This window comes from Pantherophis guttatus, chromosome 6 (genome assembly GCF_059756535.1).
Source record: "Pantherophis guttatus breed Tessera chromosome 6, ASM5975653v1, whole genome shotgun sequence".
NCBI lineage: Eukaryota > Metazoa > Chordata > Lepidosauria > Squamata > Colubridae > Pantherophis > Pantherophis guttatus.
In genome coordinates, this window is record NC_142068.1 from 68,556,114 (window position 1) to 68,573,812 (window position 17,699).

The 17,699-nt window shown below is 41.0% G+C and overlaps 1 protein-coding gene across 9 annotated transcripts in view; it reads right to left on the reverse strand.

The window, feature by feature from the left end:
* The window catches only part of IDE (insulin degrading enzyme), a 66,286-nt gene extending 60,334 nt beyond the window's left edge, over nt 1–5,952 (reverse strand). For 2 of the 9 annotated variants that reach the window (XM_034430438.3, XM_034430439.3), the window contains exon 1: nt 4,881–4,972. The gene's annotated coding sequence lies outside the window, so the exon portion shown is untranslated. Of the gene's footprint in view, nt 1–2,426; nt 2,562–4,096; nt 4,318–4,686; nt 4,846–4,880; nt 4,973–5,138 lie in introns of those variants that run through there. The other 7 variants (XM_060682928.2, XM_087871695.1, XM_034430440.3 and 4 more) reach the window with 7 other exon arrangements.
* Between the last annotated feature and the right edge of the window lie 11,747 nt (nt 5,953–17,699).

A 17,699-nucleotide genomic window follows, 5' to 3' on the forward strand; every position in this document is an offset into this window, starting at 1 on the left:
CCAAAAAAGTTATTTATATTACTACAATGTTTTGCGATATAATAAAGCACAATCAGATATATGTTTAATAAGCAACAATGCTTGTATGGAGTTTGGTCAAACTAGCATTCTGAATGTATTTTTAAGGTTGACTGGCATACAAGAAGCAATTTTCACAGAACATAGGAGAAATTAAATAGGACAATACAAATGCAGTAAGTTAGAAAATCGGGACATAGTCCAACTGCAAAAGAAAACAAAAAAGTGATTCAGTACGAGTGTGTACACAAGGAAAAATGCATTACGCTTCACTCTGAAAATATGTGTTCATTGCTTTCATCTATAATGCAACAATGCAGAGATGGTCATTCACAAAGTCCACAATTCTCTGGCAATGGCTTTATGGGGGAATATAAAGCAGGATAATTTATTGGATGTAGCAGGGTTCGCTCCCACAAAATTGCTATGTGTATCAAGGTAAATAGAAATTCCAAAATTATTCAGTAGTATCTTTTGCTGTTTTATGAGTGAGCATATATGGTTAATAATGGTTAATAAAGCAGAGTGGCTAACCCAAAAGTTACAATATTCTTAGGGTGTGGTGTAAGTTAGGAATCACATAAAACCATAATGTAGTTTATCTTAGGAATGTTATATGAACACAGGCATTATGATTAATTGTTTCAGCTCTGATCACAGAACATACTCTAACTGAACTGAAGTCTCCCAAGGGTGGAGATGGGGAACTAAAATTCATCAACTGTTAGAAGAACAGCAACTACCAATGTCACTCATCACTAATCATCCTGACAGTTACTGCTGGCTATTAGTTCAGAATAGCTGGAGGATGAAAACGTATTCCATTCTTATATACATTCAAGTAAATTTCACCCATCATGAATAACTGATTATCATGATCCTGATGATACACATTAAAATAATCTAATTTTGCCTGAAAGTGTTGAATATTTAACAAGTGAATTTAATCTTGTGTTAAATCCCATAGTTTCAGCAAAACAGGCAATAGCAATCCTATCAAGCTACTATCCTGTATCACTGATATTGTCTCCCACTTCCTCCATATAATGTTGAAATGCAATTATGCAAAGGGGTTTGAAACTTTGTTCATCAGCAGGATACTCTCCAATTGAATTCTTTATTGGCCAAGTATGATTGGACACACAAAGATGTGATATGGCAGAAGAAGTTGGCAAAACAAAGTTCCAGTTAAAAAATGGGACAGATCCATTTCAAGACTGCAAGAAAAACATTCCAGGGGGGGAAAAACAATACTTCCCTATGGAAACAATTAAACAACAGCTTTGAATACTACCCACTGTATCATTCTTAAACTTACATAACTTAATCACATAACTTAAAGGGGTGCTGCTATTAAGGAATTGGAAAGAATTCTGCATAGTTTTTCTGCTCTGTTGTTTCATGACCTTGTGTTCTATACTTTCTGTAATAATCTCTCTCCTTCCCCTCCAAGAAAATATCATGGACCCAGATTTTACTCTTGAAATACATTTCTTAATTATACTTTCCTTACTTAATATTTTACACTTTCCTTACAACATTTTCTGTAGTTTAATATTAGATTCCAACTACATCTCCTTAATTTATAATTTTTCTGTTTCATTAATTGCAATAGAGCCCAATTAATTTAACATTTCAATGTCAGAGGATGAAACAGATGTTCTTTCTAATGGGGATACTGTTTACAATTGCCTTTTCTGTAGGATTTCAACCACTTATTTTATAGCATTTTTTTCTTCCTAGTGCTTTTCCTGCAAGTACAGAGTCTGCTTTTTTATTTATCAATAATTTAGGAAACAAAGTCTACAACTAAGAAAGTGAGAGAAGACTATGTTTAGGCCTTCATTATGGCCATCTAGTCAAAAAGTAGGCTGTAAATCAGGGGTGGCCAACCTTCTGGCTTGTCTGAGCTATACTAAGTGAAGAGAAATTGTCTTGGACTGCATACAAAATATATAACACAGTTAATACATATCAATCACAGAATAAAATTAAATTTATAAACTTGTGGGGCCGCATTACCAACTGTTGACAGCCACATGCAGCTGTGGGTCATGGGTTAGACACACCTGTCCCAAATAGAAAGTGGTCAGTGATCTATATTAATTTTTTGTGTGAATACAAACATATTATATCAGATTTTCCAATTCTGTCCCTAAACCATTAGCAAAAATCCTACTAACCTCTTTTCCAAACCTACTTATACTTTGACAGTGTCTAAACAACAATGAACAACTTCAAACGTCTGTTGCATGACACCCCTTCAGACAGTCCAAGGTGTCCACATGTTCAGTTCATTTGTTCACCTAAGCTGAATAAAACCAGTTCCCTAATTTCAATCTTCGTATAGTATTGTTAAAACATTTTCAAGTAGTACTAATGTTTTCATCTCCAAATTCAACACCTACATTTTCATATTATCAAAATATTAAGTTGAGCAAATGCTTGCCATTAGGTTGGCTCACAATATTCCAACACCTATCAGGACTCTGACTGGCTGACCAAGAAAAGACATTTGAAGCATCCGAGTTCTTCTGCATACACTGAAAAACAAAGGACAACCTAGTGACATTTTGCAGGAGTGATTACCTTATGACCTACCAAATATTAAAGACAACTCTCAGCATTTCTCAGTATCAGCAATGCTGTCCAGAACTCCTGAGGATTTTAACTCAAATATCTAGTCCACAGCTTTTCTATATACCTCCTTGTCAATATTTATAATGGCATAAGATTTGGTGGACTACAGTTGCAATTAGTTATGCACAACAAAAGTATTGAAGTATCACAACCCTGCTACTTCTTTCAACATGAGTGTTAAGTGTAATTAAACCCAATGTCATTAATCCATACTTAACTGTGGGTGGGATCAAGCTAATTATTTCTGGCAACTCCTTGGTAATTACACATTCAAATATTTCACTAACAGATTATCACATCTGCGCTTATTTTCCACTTACTACAAATAATATTTTAATCTTTATATTTTTGGTGCATGACAAAATAAAATTTTTGCAGTCCGAAGTAATAGTTACTTTGTAATTCACCAAATTCAACACAACCTCTTTATGTGTATTAGAATACCATGTATTCTAATAGTATTACCATTAGTATCTTCATTCTCAGGCCAGGCACTTTTGTTTGATACCATTTCTATTCTTCCTCACCTGCACTCTACTAAAAGCAAATAAACTTCCTAATGTTTACTTCTTTTATTACACTTAACCAATGTACAGTCATAGATGTATTCAAATAAGAAATCAAATGGGCCAAAAACTGGCATTTAAATATACAATAATTCAACTGTCAGCATCTACAAAAACTTTTTATTCACTGGATTTGCAGGTTGCACAATTGCATAATGATTTGGGGTGTCTTATATTTTCAAACCGAAAAATAATGAAACGAAAGCAGAGCTTTTGGATAACAATATCCCACTTAAGCAGCCACTCCACAACCATTCTACTCAAAGGGTGCTCAACGTGGACTCCCCTGGAAGTTTATGATTGCAAACCCACTGAATTTAACAAGATTTACTTCTTAAAATTTGTTTCAGAGGAGCAATGACATATTTACATTTCTAACCTGTCAATCACTGGAATTTTCTGAATTTAGAACAAGTATAAACAAAGAAATAATACTCTTCAAAATGAACAACTGCTGTTAATAAAGGTAAATAAAAAATGTCCTGAACATTCTTAACATATGTAAGGTTAAATTAACAGTTTTTAACCGTTTTACTCCTTTTTAATGAAGTTGTCCAAATTACGCATATATGTGAGAGATATACAAGTATGCTATTAGAACTCACTCTTCAATAAAGTGAGCCAATATCAAATAAGTACCCCATGAAGAAATAGTTTCTATCCACTCCGCAGGTAAATAATTAAGCTTACTAAATCGTATAAAATTGCTGCACATACTCTAAGAAGCATAACTAATTAGAAAAAGAATAACAAAACTCTTATCTGGAAAACCAGTTTCACTTTAGACACCGGCTTCGATTATACTGGCCTGAAAAACAGAAAAATAAATGCACAACAGCAACAAAAAAAGCGGACACTTTCCGGTCTTTTACCTCAGCCTCGATTTCTGAGGCAAGAGAAATCTACATCTATACCGACACCTTTCTACAAAAAATGAAAAGCAAGAAAGGAAGAAAACACTTTTGAAAGCAGCATTGAAATCGGATCCCTTTGCTGGCCAAGTTCTCCTCAGTTAAACCTGTTCAGCATGACGTTCGCTTCCTCCCACAAAATGTGACTCCGGGCGGCAAGGCGCACAGCAGAAAAAGCAGAGAAGCGACTTCAACACACCGAAGGGAATCACCGGGATTTCTCCCTTCTCCTCCTCCTCCTCCACCCCTTATATCGCCTTTACCATTTCTTCTGCCCCCCACATATAAACACGCGTCGCGGTTCGCACCCGCCCACTGACCTTGCCTGCCTGGCATCCCACCCATTTTGTCCGCAGAGAATCGCTTCTCCGGGGACGGTGAGGGGGAGAAGGCCGACGGCCGTCCCTCCTCCCCAACTCCCATTTGAAGCATTTCGGGGCCCGCGGGTGGGGAAGGTACGGGAATGTCTTCCCGTCTCCCTCGGCAAAGAATTAGCATTCACGCTGATTCACCCCCTTTCCAGGCAAGGGCTGCAACTATCACACTCGCACCCGGAAGGTCGGTTACACAACCCGGGAACGGGCGAAAGGAGAGCCGCGAGAGACCCAGAGGCGGCCACGGTTCCCTCTCCCATCCACCACCAACTCCTTCCTCAACCGCAACCAAGGCGGGAAGACGCTCGCGGACCACCACCACCACCCCGCCTCCCTCCCAGGCCCAACTCCCGGCCTCCCCGCGGCGGTACCCGCAAAGGAAGAGGTGCTGCTGCTGTCTCAGGAAAAGCCGGCGCGCTGAAGGAAGCGGCCGCAGGGAGGCCCGGAGAGCAATAAGCCGGGAGAGTCGCTGCCGCATCTCTGGGCCCTGCCTGCTGCCCCCGGGCCGGCCTACTTCCCCGGCCGGCCCCTCCCTTCACAGAAAACAGCGCCCAAGCCAGTTCTCCGGCCGGCGGTGGCGCCATTTTGCGCTCCCCGACGGAGGCCTGGAGGCGCTCGGAGGATCCTACCTGACGCCGAGAAGCGCTCCGCCCGAGGAGAGGAAAGAGAGCCGGCTTCGGGAAGAGCGGCGTGAGGTGCCGGCAAGAGCGACGACGAGAGGCGGCTTGCAGCCAAAGGGGTGCCCGGTGGCAATGTCCGGGCAGCGCCTGTTGCGGCGGCTGCAGTTAAGGAGCAAAGGGCCTCTGGACTGTACACCCTTCCTCCGGGGAGTGTGTTTGTGTGTGCGCGCGCGTATGTGTCCGTATGTGTGTGTGTCTGTATATATATGTGTGTGTGTGTGAGTGTGAGTGTCTGTATGTGTGTGTGTGTGTGTGTGTGTGTGTGCAAGGGGAAGAGCCAGCGCGCGATCCTGTTATGACTGCTACGAAGGCAGCCGCCCTTTGCACACCTTAAGTCCGAGTCACTTGATTTACTTCCGAGTAAAGCTATACATGCAAACACTAAGCCACCCTGGCACCCTCCCTATGCCCGCGAAACGCAAAAGGCGAGGACGCGGCGAGGCTCAAATGATCCAAGTTGCATCCGCAGAGCTACTCGAGGCGCAGCTAATCTAAAAACGGGCCCCGTGGACACCCGTCCCGATTGAGGAGCGTTAGCAGCTCGAGGGCCCCGATTTCAATCCTAGTTCCACATTCCCTTAATTTGGAAGAGGATTTACGGGGCCATAACATAATAGAGCTCAATAGTTTAGTATGATTTCCCATTCGTTTTTCCCCCGAGCTCCTGCACTACAACTGATGAGGGTGGGGAGAGACTCAATTCAACCCCTCCTGGTGGGCTTCAGATGGGGACTGTTAATTAACTGGTGTAATTTTTTGTGGCAGGGGGGTGTTAGCTGCTACTTCCTGGCCTCTTGATGCCTTCAACAACCCTGTGTAGTCTTAAGCAAGGTTAACTATCTCATTGGGTTTGAGCTGCTTAATTACATAGGGCTGATTTAATAAATGATAAGAGACGCTTCCTGGAAAATGAAATAAATGAAATGTAATAACTTAGAACATGAACTGCTACTGAGCATAAACTTCACAGGTTTGCAATTTCACACTATGATTACTAAACGTTTGGCTTGGAAATTTGTACAGCCAGCTTGAAAAATAAAAGCTGAGGTCAAGTTTCATGTTCACTTTTGTAGAAAACTAATGAAAACAATTACATACATTAAGTGTATACTGTTTTCAAAGTATATTGGTATTCATAAAATGAAAACTCAAGTGAATCAAATATACAATTCATTAAACAATATGTTTCCAAAATATGTCAGACCCTTTGTCTCTAGTTATCTGGTCCTGAATTGCAGTTTGCTTTTTACAGAATTTGATTTGAGCACAGATGAATATTCAATCTAAGCCTAAACAGCTGAACATATAGATAATGTCTCATGAAGAGCTAATGATGTTTCCACAAGACAATCGTGGAAGAATCAAGCAATTTACACAACCAATACCGTAGAAAGGTTTTTAACACAGACCTAAAACTTTTTTTAACTTTATGCAAGACACTAAGAATTATTTTATTAATGAATTGAAGCTCATGAGCACAGTTGATTAAAAAAAAAAGGTTATAAATGTTGCGGTCTTCAGGGAACATCTCAGAAGCCTTAGGATATTTTGGATCTTTGCTGCCTCATAAAGGATTTTTCTCCATAGAGAATTAAAGCACTATCCATCCTTTGAGCTGGCACTGATTAATTCCAGTGTAAAACTGATTGTACCCATTGATTGTACCTACATGGCATGGGCCTGGGGTACTTGCAGGATCACCTCCTACCGGCCTCCCACCGCCCAGTGCGTTCACATAGGGCTGCCCTCCTCCAGGTGCCATTGGCCAGACAATGTCGGCTGGTGGTGCCCAGGATTAAGGCGTTCTCTGTGGCCGCACCGACCCTCTGGATTGAATTACCCACTGAGCTCCGGACGGCCCCCGACCTCCACTCTTTCCGCGGTGGCCTGAAGACATGGCTTTTTCAGCGAATCGCCTGATCTGCTGGGAGTTTTTAGTTTTAACTGTTGGGGGTTTTAATTGGATTATTTTAGCATTAATTTATTGTTTTGTTGTTTTATTGTTGTGAGCTGCCCTGAGTCCTTCGGGAGAAGGGCGGCATATAAATATTAATAAAATAAATCTCTATTTTGCTTCCAGTAATGGGAAATAAACCTGGGGGAAAGCAATAGGCCAGAAATAGTCTGAAAGAGGAGAGAGGCAGCCTCTCCTATGATTATGCAACTGACAAAGTCCTGGAGAAAAGAAAACTGAAGCTAAGCAGCTGCTGTGCTATTCTTACTTCATAGAACAGGAGAGAAGTGATAGAGACTGACCTTCCAAATTTTGTAAACACTGCAGTGAGACCAAATAAGGCTGCTATCTTTCAAAATAAGGATCTGCAATAACACCATGTCGGAATACAGTACTCTTAATATGGCACTAATATGTAGGAAGAGAAATAGCTCTGGTTGTGGCTAGGGATCAGAGGGGAGAAGGGTTCTCTACCTTTCAGCTTTTCGATGATACATGAGAATTAATGTAATCAAGAGGAAAAGGATTGTCAGGGCATGTTGTTATCACAACAAACTGCAAATACTGTAGACAGAGAGTGAGAAAGGAATGTACCTTACAGACAGAAACCTAACTCTAGCAGCAAACAGCAGCCTTAGCCACCCAATCCCGAAGCTCCATTAATAGAAACAGGATATATGCTTTTATGAGATGTAATAGAAGGCTTGGATCTATAGGAACCTTACTTCTATCACTCTATTAAAGTCATTCAGAAACTGGGAACAATGTGTACTACTGGTATATCAGACTCTTATGTTAGGATGTCACTCCCATTGCAACAAATGGGAAGGAACTTCTATAAGGAAAAAGTGTACACTGAATGTATCTCATGTACAGTATTTTGTGGCTTCCTGATTACAAATTCTTTCAGGTATACCAGCTCAAGGTATCTGATTGAGAAGCAGGACAATTGTGGTTTATAATCTACAATGGCTGGTGTCATACAACAGGCTAAGCAAATATCAAAAAGCCACTTTAAGATTTAGTGCAATATGTGAATTCAGCAATGTACAAGAGATACCAGATACTGGTATCCTCATCAAAAGTTCACACAATGGATATTTTTTAAAGAATTAAAATTTATTCCCACATATTCTGTTTCCACAATAAATAATAGCAAAGCTCCAGAGCACTTTAGCTTTTTAATTTTCTTTTAATTTTCTATTACTTCATTTTGTGCTCCCACCAGCTCTTGCCTGCAGGCAAGTGTTACTTCAGGCAATGCACCATTGTTGCTATTTGTCATGCCATTGTTTGTATTCAGTCTGTGAGATCTTGCAGCAGCTAACTAGGTGGCCTGATATTTCTTCAGCTTCTTTGCCGAGATGACATTTGTTTTCTATTGCTATCTTATCAATTCTAAATTTTCAATCATTATTATTTTAGACGTATTGCCTGTTCAATTCTAACATACAAAATATGCTCTTATTAAGTACAAAGGAAAACAATTTTGAATCTAGTATGGTCAAAGACTGAATACTAGGAGATAGTCCTATTTAAAGGATACTGCATCAGATTGGGGAACCATTTCTTAGCTGAAATGCAGTGAATCAGTTTGGAATATTTGAAAAATATCAGCGTGGATATTTTATCAATTTTCTTCACTATAAGGACAGCCAGTTGCTAACTGTGTGCAGGTATGTCTTACTTTATGTGTAATATATTATGCTTATCAATCTCTTCACCTGAAGAGATTGTGATCTGAATCTGTCAATTGCCATTTAGTGCCATTGGGTTGGAAAGCTAATCAAATTACCTATTGATTCAGCTTCTTCTGAACAGTTTACAGGCTTTCCTTTGGAGTTTAGAGGTGGATATTTTTCAATAGGTAGAAATTCCTTGCTCCTGAACCTCTCACTCCTTTGTGCAAACAAGACCTTTCCACCATTTTCTTGTCCTTTCCATTTACTCTGATGTGGAACTTTACTGTTCCCCTGCAAAATGCCTATTTGAGATTTTCCACCCCATTGGTTTTTTTTCCCTTCCAGGAAAAAAAAAATGGGGAGAGAGCACCAATTGGCTTTCATTTTTATGTGGACTCACTAGCTGGCTGGAAAGAGAGGTGGCCACCTTTGCAAGAGAAGTACATTAATTTGGATACCACTTTATCAGTGGTAGGATGAAGCCCAGTGATGAAATCCAATTTTTTTTACTACCGGTTCTATAGGTGTGGCTTGGTAGGCGTGGTGTGGCTTGGTGGGCATGGCTTGGTGGGCAAGGCAGGCGAAGGATACTTCAAAATCTCCATTCCCATGCCACTCTGGGGCCAGCCAGAGGTGGTATTTGCTGGTTCTCCAAACTGCTCAAAATTTCCGCTACCGGTTCTCCAGAACCTGTCAGAACCTGCTGGATTTCACCCCTGATGAAGCCCATTGCAGTGGCTCCAAGGATGTGCCCTTAGTTATATCAAAATAAGTTACAACTGGATAATATAAGTAGAAATGGTTACTGAATGTTTACTTTGTCTTTTAAGCATTTCTATGCTTGTATAATTAGCTTATGTAACATGAGCGCCACATCAAGTTGATTAAATTTCAACAGGTAACATGCATCAGTGAAGAAAAACAACACATACCTTAAAGGTAACAATTAGTATTTAAGTAGGTCAACAGTTTGGATGGGCGCTGTGTGGGCAGAGAGTTCAACAGTGCTGAAAATATAATAATCGGGTACAATAATTTATTTTAATCGCTAAAAAAATTATTGGTGAAACACACACTCCCGGATGCAGTGCTTACTAAGCTATTGTAGAACAGGCATAGCCCACAACCTGCATGATACATGAACATCCTCTGACCCATTTCATAAGTCCTCAGAGACCTGTCTTATGGCCACATGTGGTAATAAAATGGCAAGGAGAGGCACAAAGTAATAAAACCAAGTGCATCTTAGGCAAAACAAATTAACAGGCCTTATCCTGTAGCATACGTTATTACAAATGTTCCTTTGCTTTTTTAAAATAAAAATCCTATTAGTAGCATTCCTATGTTTTCTACCAATGTGAGATGTAACTATTTGCAATTAAATATTTAATAATGTGTTCCATAAGGTCATCTTAAGGGATGGAAGGGAATGGGGATTTCTAGAAGATTCATGATTGCTTCGGCATCTGTTTTCCTTCCTGAGGTTCAATTTTGTTAAATGTACATAGAATTGGGTTTTTTTTCTATAAAGAATGCTAATCTGCCTTCCTTCATAAATACAAATATAGGAAAATATTTCTTTCACCGTGAAAGCAAATACTGAAAAATAAGCAAGGGGGGGAAGGCTTTTAATAGTTCAAAATGTAAGAATCCCAGTGTAAAATAAATAAAAAGAGCACATGCACAAAACTGTGAAAGATATGAGGGAATGAATAGAAGAGGGTTATGCAACAGCCATCACTGGTGATATCAACATCACACTCTCCAAAACTGAGGGGCGCGAAGAACTATAGAACATCTGCATGCTTTTTAAATTTGTATTTCTTACTTCTGAAGTTTAAGATATATTAATTTTATTGGAGGCTCTGGATATCTTCCTTCTTTTGCTTCCACTGGAAATAATTGGGAATTATTTAGGAATAATTATTATTTGGGAAAGTAATTGGGAATTATTTAGTAAAAAGTTAAAGGTTCTCCTCGCACATATGTGCTAGTCATTCCCAACTCTAGGGGGAGGTGCTCATCTCTGTTTTGAAGCTGAAGAGCCAGCGCTGTCCAAAGACGTCTCCATGGTCTTGTGGCCGGCATGACTAAACACCAAAGGCGCACGGAACGCTGTTACTTTCCCACCAAAGGTGGTCCATATTTTTCTACTTGCATTTTTTATGTGCTTTCGAACTGCTAGGTTGGCAGAAGCTGGGACAAGTAACAGGAGCACTAGGGATTTGAACCGCTGAACTGCCGACCTTTCGATCAACAAGCTCAGTGTCTTAGCCATTGCATCCCTGTAGGGAATTATATAATTATCTTTTAATTATAAAAGCACATCTTGAAGCCTCCAAAGAAAGCAACTAGGTCTGCTGACTGCCAAACCATGTTCTGTCGAATGTCTCGCCACTGTGCCAGATTGACTTTGAGAATGATCTTCAGCTTGTTCATTTGGTTTTGCTTAATTTCTGAAATAGTTCTTTTGGTCTTAGGCCTTCTTGAACAAATATAACAAGTTTTGCGCCAGTGCATATAGAGCATATAATAGCAATAGCAACAGCACTTAGACTTACATACCACTTCACAGTCCTTTACAGCTCTCTCTAAGTGGTTTTACAGAGTCAGCATATTGTCTTCAACAATGTGGCTCCTCATTTTATCCACCTCGGAAGGATGGAAGGCTGAGTCAACCTTAAGCCTGGTGAGATTCAAACTGCCAAATTGCAGCCAGCCAGATATAAGATGTATACATGTTTGTCTTTTTTTCCCCATACCTTTTGAGATGTCAAGGATGATTCAGTTCCCCACAGATGAAAATGATTTAGTAAGAATGCGATTCATACACGTCAACAAACCCACACATCCTTCTCTTGTTATGCTCCTAATGCTGTTCTTCTACCTTCTCCCGCATATAAGCTCCCATATTGGGAGAGGCTGCTATAATTAATAAACTAATTAATATTAAGAACTACGTCACTTAGATTTAAGTGCTCCAGATATATTTTCTGGCCAATCTCTATTCACACTGCATGGTTCTTTGGAATGTCATGTCTTTAGTCCTGAGTGTCTAGGGAGATTCTCTGTCATCCAAGTAATGGTTGTCCCAAAGGTCCTTTTTTTAAAAGGCAACTGGACTTTGTTTTTTCTTGAACACATTTTCCTTCTCATCCAGAGGTGAAATCCAAATTTTTTCCCTATCTGTTCTGTGGGCGTGGCTTGGTGGGCGTGGTAGGGGTAGGATATTACAAAATCTCCATCCCCACCCCACTCCAGAGGAAGGATACTACAAAATCTTCATTCCCTCCCCTCCTGAGGGAAGGATATTGCAAAATCTCCATTCCCACCCCACTCTGGGGCCAGCCAGAGGTGGTATTTGCCGGTTCTCCAAACGACTCAAAATTTCCGCTACTGGTTCTCCAGAACCTATTAGAACCTTCTGGATTTCACCCCTGTTCTCATCCAAGAAGCTTCTTCAGTTCTGACTGAATCATGGAGGATGGAAGGATTTATATTCCTTGCAGTCATCTAGTCGTTAGCACTCTTTCTCAGAGTCGTTGAGTCCACTTCAGTCAGTTCTTCAGTCAGAACTGAAGAAGCTCCTGGATGAGAAGCGAAATGTCTTCAAGGAAAAACAAAGTCCAGTTGCCTTTTGAAAAAAGCACCTTTGGGACTTTAGTCCTGAGGTGCAACAGTGTTGACTAAAAATTTATAGATGGATATTCAGCATTATATAAGATGGCTGGATCCTGGGCTTCCCCCTAAAAAAATCTGATGACAGATCTCCCGCACATCTTGAAGCCTCCAAAGAAAGCAACTAGGTCTGCTGACTGCCAAACCATGTTCTGTCGAATGTCTCGCCACTGTGCCAGATTGATCACTGTGCCAGTACTAATCAGAGTATTGGACTGCATTACTGATTTCAGTTATTCAGGTTCTCTGCTTGTCAAGTATTTTAAAAATCCATTCAACCTTCCAAAATGTAAATCCTTATAATTCCCTTTAAAGCAGGGGTGTCAAACTCATGGCGTCACGGCAGCATCATGTGACATATTGGGACTTTTTCCCCCCTTTGCTAAATCGGACCAGGCAGGGCCGGCATGTAACGCATCCGGCCTGCAGCCTGCGAGTTTGACAAGGACTTGTTTTTATATAAAACTAATCAAACAAGTTAAGCCAGGTTACTGAAAGTCCAAGCTTTCTGCTCAAACTGAGATGAGTAGGAAGGCTAGAGTAACCACCCTGAGTCACTTTGGATAGTGAGATGGGTGGCATATAAATTTAACAAATAAATAAAATAAACTGCTCGGTGAAGCATCTCCAGCTGCATTATCCTGTTTTCTGTGTTCTTTAGCCCATCTTCTCATAAATGTACAGTACATCTGCAAAACAGGCACAGAAAGAAGATAAGGAAACTGTCCAGGAGCATGGATTTTAAAAAATAATTGTTCTTAACTGTAATAAAAGAAAATATAGGAAGTCAAAATTGCAGTGGTGAAGAAGGATAATAGATGAGAGTTTCTATAGTATAACTAGAACATACTTTAGTTTTCTAGTCTGGTACCAGATGAATTTCTACCGAGGCCCCCCAGCCAAGGCTGCTACCTAATCTACAAACAAGCTGTGAGTCAGAAGTATCAACAAATCACACACCAACTTATTAAACATCTCTCTGGTACTTAATGGGGTCAAAAACCCAGATCCATTTTGTCTTGCTGGAATTCTGGCAGAAGCAGTTCCAGACCTTCACAGCCTCCAGACACTAGCTAATCACCTGAACGGCATTGCCTGATGAGGAGGAATGAAAATGTGCAGCTCAGTAACTAATGATACTACTTCCTGTGCCCCCAAATGACTTTGCACAGTAGACTTTACTTGACTTTCATGTAGACTTTAAAAAGGACCAGTAAGAGACCTGAACTCCGAGGTACCCCACACAAGATGGACAAAGCTGATTTTCTCTCCTGTAGCCCCTCTAGATATACCAGACCCAAGAAATCAACTCCACAGGGAAAGCTAAACTATTTTTTGTTGAGATTGGCTACAATAGCAGAGTCTTGCATGTCTGATTGTACTGTCCCTTCTCCTCCTTACTCTCCAGTGAATTAGGGAGGTACTGTATCTATCTGAACCATTTCCAAATGTTATTTCATTGTTCTAGGCTTAAAAAATATCTACCTCTTTTACCTAGTCCTAGGCAATGGTTCCTGCATATTTCTATCAGGGTCATCTTTCTTACTGTCTACACACCCCATCATCAAATGAAACTGGCCATGAAGGGAGAAAAACCACTGCAAAACAGTGTCCAGCATTCCCAACAGCTGAAGCTGATACTATGCTGATGATATCAAAAATCACCAAGAGATCCAAAAAGGCCAGGACAGGCATCAACCCCACACTAAGCCTTCCAGAGGTCATCCACAAGCCAACCATGCCACCTCAGTACTATAAGAGCCTTGGTCGCGCAGCAGACTAAAGCACCGTTAAGTAACACCAACTGCCTGCAATTACTGCAAGTTCAAATCTCACCAGGCTAAAGGTTGACTCAGCCTTCCATCATTTCAAGGTAGGTAAAATGAGGACCCGGTTTGTGGGGGCAATAAGCTGACTTTGTATAAAAAAGAACACTGCTTGGGGGGGGGGGGGGCGAAAGCCCTACTAAGCAGGTATATACAAAAGTATGAAGGCTACTGCTTAAGGCATTGTAAGCCGCCCTGAGTCTCTGGAAAAGGGCGGCATATAAATTGAACCAATAAATAAATAAATAAATAACCCAGCCTGAATCCTAACCAAAAAGAGATGAGAATACCCTTCAGATTTGCTTAAATGGATTACAATCACACTAACTACTGATACTTTTAAAATAACCACCAGATAAGAACAATCAGGACATAATAAATTCTGGCTCTTCTACAAATAACTTTATTTTAAAAAATACTGTGTGTCTGAAGTATCAGTTTGAAGATGTTGAACTGTTTATAGCCGTGATGGCGAACCTATGGCACACGTGCCACAGGTGGCACGCAGAGCCATATCTGTGTGCACGCAAGCATTGCCCTAGCTCAGCTACCAGCTCACATGCGTATGCCAGCCAGCTAATTTTCTGGCCTTCCGGGCCCACCGGAAGTCGGGAAACGGGCCATTTCCAGCCTCTGGAGGGCTTCCGGGGGGCTGGAGAAGGTCGTTTTCGCCCTCCCCAGGCTCCAAGAAAGCCTCTGGAGCTTGGGGAGGGCAAAAAACAGTCCTACTGGGCCCACCGTGACATCGCATGCCAAAAGCAGGGGGAGCGCGGGCAGGTGCGGGGGGTGGGGCACATTGAATTATGGGTGTGGGCACTCCCCCTTCTTTTGGCACGTGATGGCAAAAAGGCTAGCCATCACTGATTTATAGAGTGCTGAACTGTTTATAGAGTGCAGTTTTGTGGTTTGTTTTAATAAGCTGCCTCTACACCCAGGTGATTACTGATTTGCATCACTTGCTGCTGTTTGTCATCCACCCATGTCTGTTGCAGCAAACTTCAACAGCCTTTGCCCAATAACTGTGAGCCTCGGTCAGTTTCAGCAAGACAAAGGATCTATATTAATATTCTATTAAACGGATTCAGAAAGCAAGAGTGGGGAGGAATATGCATTTTAATTAAGCGAGCCGTATACTTTCTGCCCTGAGCTCATTTTGCATACAGTAGCAGTCATGCAGGTGAACGTACAGAACTAAAACATACAAGAGGCCCAAGCAACGTTGATCAGAGCCAGCCTATAGAACAGAGCAGAAGTCACCAGTAGGTCAGGTGAAAACTCCTGTATGTTACCACATCTACATTTCCAGGGGATCTGGTGTAACTCACCTGTGTGGGTAGGCCCCTGTTGGTACTCACTAATAAATTCCTCTCTCATGTCACACCTCTTTGCCTAATCCTGCTGTCTTCTATGCACATGTTTATGTGTGATGTATGGGAGGGAATGAGAATGAGAGGTTTTTTATTGTGTTCACACACTATTTATATTAAACTTGGGAATTAATATTGTGAGGGGAAGGGCAATAATATCTGTATATATAAATAGTTAAATAATTAATGTTATTAAAAGTGATATTAAAATTCAGTGAATGGGTTCCTGTAGTAATATACCTACACTTGAAATATGTTTATAATTATATAAATTGCATAAATTATATCAGGGATGAAATACTCCCGGTTCGGACCGGATCACCCGATTTAGTAGCGATGGAGGTGGGTGGTTCAGAGAACCGGTAGCAAAAATCCCTGCCCCCCAGCCCCATGCCCAGCTGAGCCGCACAATCATCAGAGGCTTTTTTTTTACTTTTAAAAGCATTTTTTCTACAACCTCTTCGGCTGAAAAAATACTTTTAAAAGTAAAAAAAAAAGCCTCTGATGATCGCGCGGCTCAGCTGGGATCGTCAAAGGCTTTTAAAAGAAAAAAACCCTTTTTTTCTTTTAAATGCCTCTGACGATCCAAGCTGAGTTGCCTGATCGTTAGAGGCATTTAAAAGAAAAAAAGTCTCTGCCGTTCAGGCAACTCAGCTGGGATCATCAGAGCCTTTTGAAAGCATTTTTTACAACCTCTTCACCGAAGAGGTTGTAGAAAAAATGGTTTTAAAAGTAAAAAAAAAAAAATTGGCCACGCCCACCCAGTCACATTACCCACCACCACCACCAAGCCACGCCCACAGAATCGGTAGTAACAAATTTTAGATTTCACCCCTGAATTATATACATTATGTCAATATTCCTGAATCGGACAGGGGGTTGCAGCAAAATATCTCCTACGATTCAATTATCAAAGGAGAAAAAAATCTCCTTTTGCAAATAGATTTCCAGCATGCTGTTCAAAGGCTGATGAATCTTGCTTCAATGAAAATTGCACCACGCCTCTGCTATTAGAGTATAAGGCAGGGATGAAGCAATAACTCATGGTGGCATTCCAGCTGAAACAAAACAGAACAAAGTCTTATAAATGCACGTATAAATTAGTTCCAAGTTCTTGTAGTATAGTCGCTTACTTTATTTCTTGTAAACTACTTGGTTCATTACATGGACACCTTCCACGCCAAAAACTTACATTTATAGCTACACCTAGAAACTACAACATAAAAATATAATAAACAATGTAATTTTTCCATGCAGGTAATTTTTCAATTATGTGCCTTTGCGCAACTGTGAGTTGTGTGCCAGTTACCCCCTTTCCTGAATCAACAATTCTTGCTCACAGCCACTCACGCCTTAGTCATCTCCCATCTTGATTATTGCAATGCATTCTACATGGGGCTGCCCTTTAAAAGTACCTGGAATCTTCAGTTGGTTCAAATACAGCAGCACATATAGCTTTGTGAAAGCCTAGATGTGCTCATGTGTTATCTCTCCTGCGGGAGTAGCATTGGCTGCTAGTTTGCTTCTGCATCCAGTTCAAGATGCTGGTTGTTACCTTCAAAGCCTATATGGCTTAGGACCAGGTTATCTGAAGGACCATGTTTTCCCGCTCACAACTCCCAAATCCACCAGAGTAGGGAGATGCTACCAGTCCCCTAAGGAGGTTCATTTAGCACAGACTTGAGCAATTTACAGTCTGCAGGCCACATTTGGCTTGTGGGCAGTCCCAGTCTGGCACACAATGTCAGTAGTGAGTGTCAGTGGCAGCATGAGGGGGACCGGGGACATTGATGCACATTGGTGGCAGGGGCAGGGCAGCATCAGGGGGATGGGCAACAGTGTCCCAGTTTCTCATGTGGCCTCTTGGGAAAATTAATTGCCTCCCCCCTCAAAGGGTTTTCTCCATGGTGATTTCCCTCACGGTGGAACATCATCCCAAAGGAGATAAAATTGGGCCCCAATCTTGCATTCTTTTGCAAGGCCCAGAAGACCTGTTCATTATA